The sequence below is a fragment of the Solanum stenotomum genome, chromosome 1, assembly GCF_019186545.1.
Source record: "Solanum stenotomum isolate F172 chromosome 1, ASM1918654v1, whole genome shotgun sequence".
Taxonomy (NCBI): Eukaryota; Viridiplantae; Streptophyta; class Magnoliopsida; order Solanales; family Solanaceae; genus Solanum; species Solanum stenotomum.
Genome location: NC_064282.1, coordinates 19,842,791 through 19,848,715, shown reverse-complemented (window position 1 = coordinate 19,848,715; position 5,925 = coordinate 19,842,791). Strand labels below are relative to the sequence as shown.

At 29.2% G+C, this 5,925-nt stretch overlaps 1 pseudogene; it reads right to left on the bottom strand.

The window, feature by feature from the left end:
- Positions 1–1,739: 1,739 nt before the first annotated feature.
- LOC125862627 (benzoate carboxyl methyltransferase-like) lies at positions 1,740–3,105 on the bottom strand (annotated as a pseudogene).
- Between the last annotated feature and the right edge of the window lie 2,820 nt (positions 3,106–5,925).

The window sequence follows — 5,925 nt, the reverse complement described above, 5'->3', positions numbered from 1 at the left end:
GGATGAAGAGTATTTTTAAACCTTTTCGAATAGTACAGGGATATTCTTGGCCCTTTTCTGTTTTATGTTTTTTGTTTACTTGATCACGAGTGTCTAGATTAAAGAAAAAAACAACTTTTATTTCATAATATATAATTATATATAGTTTATCACAATACCTATATATCAATATGGGTCTATATTTTTAATGGCATTAGAAAATGATCAGTTAATATTAAAGGCAAAATATGAAAATAAAATTATTATTTTTATATGCTAAAGTGGAGAGGTAACCGTGAAATTTTATATTTTTGAAATGATCCAATAGATAATAATTACTAGTAACTAGATAATAAATAAAGAAGAAAATTCAACTAGAATTATTGTATGTTTTGCTGGCTTATATCAGGATAGATAATTTTAGATTTTCTGCTAATTACTTGTAAAAACAGGAATTTGTTTGCTTCATAATGCTAATATTGAACTTGTTCAAACGTGAAATCATGGATCGGTTCTTGTTCTATGCACTTTATTACAAATTCTAGGTGTACATAATTTGAGGTATTTGATGACCTTTGGAATTCAGACCCCACTTAAGAAATTTTAGTAGATATGTTGTTGTTAATGATCTCTAGAATGATCCGCTAAAGTTAGTCACACATGAGGAATTTCAATAATTAGTCATGTTATGTTTAGTACAAGCCCGACTTATCAGGATTCATATTTGGAAATTCTACTTTGGGGTAAGGCGTTTCTTACCATAAACAATAGTAAATACTTTATCTTAACTAAAATATTAACTTGAGAATTAACAAATCATATTAAAAATTTGTATCACTTCACCATGTTAAATGTTATAAAGTGTATATGCAAGATACTATGATACAATAATTATTGACCAATTATTGTAACCAAAGTTAAGTGACTTGTTAAAGATGAAATAAAATCAAGTGATTATATAGGCCAATTATCCACAGTTGAGTGATCATTCAAGCTTCTAACTCTCAAAAAGTATTATGGTACAATAATTATTGGATGCAACTTTACAAATAAAATTGCAGTTTCAAATCCAATGTCTAACATGTTCTCTTTTTTTTTCTAGAATTGGGTTCATCAACGGGTGATGAATATGCCTTATATCCTATCTTGCGTTTTAATTATCTCTTTTTCCTTTCATTCTTTTGAAATCTCTAACACAATATATCTATATTTTCTTCTCTCACAAATTAAATCAAGTATCTACATTAAAATTAGCCGTAACGGAGACTGTAGCATATAATTAATGAGTTTAATTGACCTTTATATTTTTTATATGAAATATAGATACATATGTGGGAAAAGAATTACTAAACTTTCAAATAATAATAATAATAATTTTGAATTAATATAATACATATGTGAAAAGAGTGTTTGGTCCGAAGAGCAACCCAAGTATGCCATATTAAAACACTTGGGAATCTCACCAATATTATTGAACATCTTCACGTCGAGCATTAGTTTTTCTTGCACAAAATCATTAGTGAGGACTGAGGAGTGACTGACTTTTAGGTTATTAGTGTTAAAAAGAAACATGTAGAACATAATATCTCATGAAATTTATTCAATAAAACAATAAACTCTCACTCCCTCAAAGATATTGGAATATTTCCTACCTCTCAGAAGTATACAGAATTGACATTAACATAAACATAAATATCTTTAATTAACAACTTAGTGTGTGCGTGGTACTTAACTTAATTGGCAAGTGCAACATCTTGTTGTCATTTCTTTCTCAAAGATATGACAATGTTGAAGAAGTTTCCTTTTTGAACCAACAAATGACAAGCCAAATGGTAGGCATATCTCTCAAACAAATAATCAACAATGGAATCTCCAAATTGGAAATGGCTAACAAGCATTTGTTCAAAAACTGCTCTCATACTTCTTGCTATATGTTTACCACTGCTATACGCATCGAAACAAACATCATCATCGTTGTCCCTCTCATCCCAGTCCACTTGGAAAAACTTTATGGTATCAACATCAAATGAACCTTCCATTTGAACAATTTTTTCAACTTCATCCTTGTATGGTGTGTAAAAAGGAAGATTAAAGGAGTCTAGTTTTGCCTGCTCAATAAGTCCCTGCATGTATTATCGATCAGTATACAAAAGTTAAACTCTCTTAAGGATTTACATTAAGAAAACAAGATGTTAGTAGATCGAAGTGGACCTCATGTATTAAATCAATGAGTGATTTTGATAGAATATCCAGAGAGGCACAGTGACTTCCATAGGGATCAGGAATGCTCCTTCCCATAATTGTTAAAACCATATATCCACCAGTTACTATTTCCTCGGAGCGTAATTGCAAAAACCTTGAGAAATCCTTGTCAAATTGCTTCAAATACTTGAGGAGAACTTGTCCTTGTTATGTATATGTTGTTATTGTTCTCAATCTTTTCAGGAGCCTAGCTACATATTGTTTCAGTATATATAGTAAAATATGACAAATAAAAGACCAGAACTAGAAAGAGTCATTGATACCTGAGAGAGCCAATGAATACTATAAGATGAGTGAACCAAATGCAAGCTTTTGCTAGGAAATAGCCGCTCATAAAACGAACCAGGAATACCTGATACGAAACAATTTGCTTCATCGAGATCTCCATAGAAGGATGGAATCGATTTGAAAATAGCGTTGAAGTCATTATCAGGAAGATCATTGAGATAAGCTTGAAACTCTGGCATTTTGCAACTCTTTTCTTCGCATAAAACTTGTACAAACTTTATGATATTAGATACTGTGAAGAGTGTGTTTAGTCCTGAAGAGCAACCCAAGTCTGCCATATTAAAACATGACGACTTGGGAAAGTCACCAATCTTCTTGATGGCATCTTCTAAAACAGGTTTTGCCTCTTGTATTACCTTTCTCTGGAAATCAGGAAAAACATGAATTGAATTGAATTGATTACTTAGTTAGTTAGTACAACAATTACGCCTCAATTCCAAACAAGTTTGATTGGATGAAATATGTGTAATCTAGACATAAAAGATAATTCATACGTACCTGAAGAGTGGAGCTACTGGCATAACTGCATTCTCCATTTCCTGCATTCATATGCATAAGTAACCTTTCCCCTGCCATTATTTCCGCTACCTATTTTTTTTTGCGCTTCCATTGCCTGATATATATACTAACCAATTAATCATGAGTTACGTATTAGGTACAAGTTGTATTTTTACCTAATAATGTATTAGTTAGAAGTTGTATCATTTTCCTAAGTTATACTAATTTCTGAACAATAATTAGGCCTATACTTGGACTTGTATGTTGGTATGCTCTAAGTTATGGAAAGTTGGGCCTATAGTTGGCCGAAACATTTTCAGCAATATTTAAGAAAGAATATTTGTACCATTCACCAAAAAGAGTACATATACTATTGTGCTGGTTTAGTCCAGTAACTTGTATCCAAATGCAGAGCTAGGTGGGGGTTTGTATGTTTGGATGAACCCACTAGCTTATTTGTAGACCCTGTGTTTGTATTAGAAAATTAAATAAATACACATGTATATTAACTTGTGAATTTCCTAACAAAATTGATTGACAGCTCAAAGTGAATAAAGTTGTACCTAATGAGTATCTTTGAGCTACGTTGGCCAAACAAGTGTCTCTACATCTCAACCTTTTGGAAAATGTAACTATTCTTATCAAAATTTAAGAAGCCATACTTCTCAAAGTAATTATAGAATATTGCAAACATTTAATTATTTTGGGCAAATTACAGAAATTACATACTTTTAAGGTAAAATTACAATTTATCCCTTAAAAGTTTATAATTACAGAAATCCCTCAAACGGATACAATAATATAAGCGCTGATACATTAATTTGATGCGCGAGATACAATAATATAAGCGCTGATACATTAATCTGATGCGCGAGATACATTAATCATTAAGTAAGATACAATACATTTTATACATGATACACTAATATGATGTACAATTTATACATGATACACTAATATGATGCGCGAGATACACTAATCTGATGCGCGAAAATGAGGGATTTTGGAGATTTGTAAAACTTATAGGGGATAATGGTAATAAGTAAACTAAAATGTGAGATTTCTGTAATTTTTTCAATTATTTTTTATGTCTATATCTGTTTAGTCCACTTTTTTTCACTAAAAAATGTAGTTATGGGCTGAGATGCTGCTCAAAATAATAAGGGGGTAATGAAAGCCCAAAATCCAGCCCAAGTATAAAGGTTGGGCTTGGACATCTCACTCTACGTATACCTCGGCCCAGCTTAAATAATTACCTTTTCCACAATTTTAAACAAAGAGAAAATAAATTACATTACATAAAATACAACTAGTAGTATTTATTTTACTATTGTCATGTACTCATGTTCTAATCATTTAATTGAAAAATTATTGTCTTTCAAATAGGATAGATTTAAAAGTATTTTTCTTAGAAATCAAACTTAGTCCTAGCAGAGCTCTTTAAAGGCACATGATATAACTTAACTTGTGAGATATTATGATACGAAAATATAAATTTATGTTGAATGAGGAAAATACTTACCTTAAAGAAACAAAAATTAAAAACCAACACTAAATAGGGACAAAAGTGCAAATGACCCCATATATTCTAATTGATATTCTACATTAAAAAAAATTAATTATAAAAAGGAGTGATAGTCATCTTGCACATGAAGAATGAGTCTAAGTAATGAAAATTAACTAGTAACATTTGTTATTTTAATTTGTATATATAAATATGGAGATAATGACATAGTACTTTTAACTTTCTGTGAAGCAGTAAAATAAAATGATGATAGTTAAATAATGACTTAGCATGTTTTTTTCACTTAAATAAAAGGACTAGAAATAGTAATACTCGTGCATTATAAGAGAAATAATATTTAGTAGTATCTTATCTTAGCTTCGAAATAATATTTTTTTCCTCTTCCGTAACATGTACTAAAAAAACACATAACTTTCTATCTTATTCTATTTAAAAATTTATATTTAATATGGCAAACAGTAATATGTACAGAGAGAGAAAATTTATTGATTATTAAACAAAAAAATATTTAAAATCATAGCCCATTTGGTGAAAATACCATATGAAAATAGCTCTTTTACCAATAGCAACTAAGATAACAAAAATAAATAAATGTACTTTTGTCGTAGAGTTAATAATTTAAAATGATCATTAACAATAACATAAGATTCTATAGTTATTAATCAAAGGTTTAATAATAGCTCATCAACAAATGATTGTTGGAACAATCATGCCAAGACCTAGGCACTTCAATCATATCAATTCTTCTTAATTAAAACAATATTATAAACATCAATATTATTTAAACTCAATGTATTTTTAATTTTTTAATTTTGTGTGTCTTTGTTTCCTTAATAAGTTACTCCTTTTGTCCTATTTTTTTTTTAAAAGACGGGTATTTTCTCAATAGTAGTAGTATTATATAAGAGTAAATATAATTAATTAAAATTTCAAAATGTGAATAGTTAACTATTATTTGAATAGTTTAAAATTCTAAAAGTTGTATAAAATATAAATAGTGAAATGATGTCAAACCTCTTTGGTGAGATGGATCATTATCTGTTAATTAATTTTTAAACCGAAAATTATTTATTATCTAATATGTTGATGTGCCTTGTTGTACCAAAATAATTTTTCTTTATATATGTGACTATATTTGTTGGTGGAGAATATAGTACATGGAAGTTTAATCCTTATTAGTAAGCTTAAATAATTTGTGTAATTGTTTGGAAGTCTAATCCTGATTAATATACTTTAATAATTTGCAATTGTTTAATAATCACAAACCCAAGGTCCACTGCCAGCTGGTTTATGAATCGTCATCATATTGAAAGAATAAAAAAAACCTTGGACTTGCTTGAAATCAGCATAAAAAAGTTTGGTGGAACCAATTT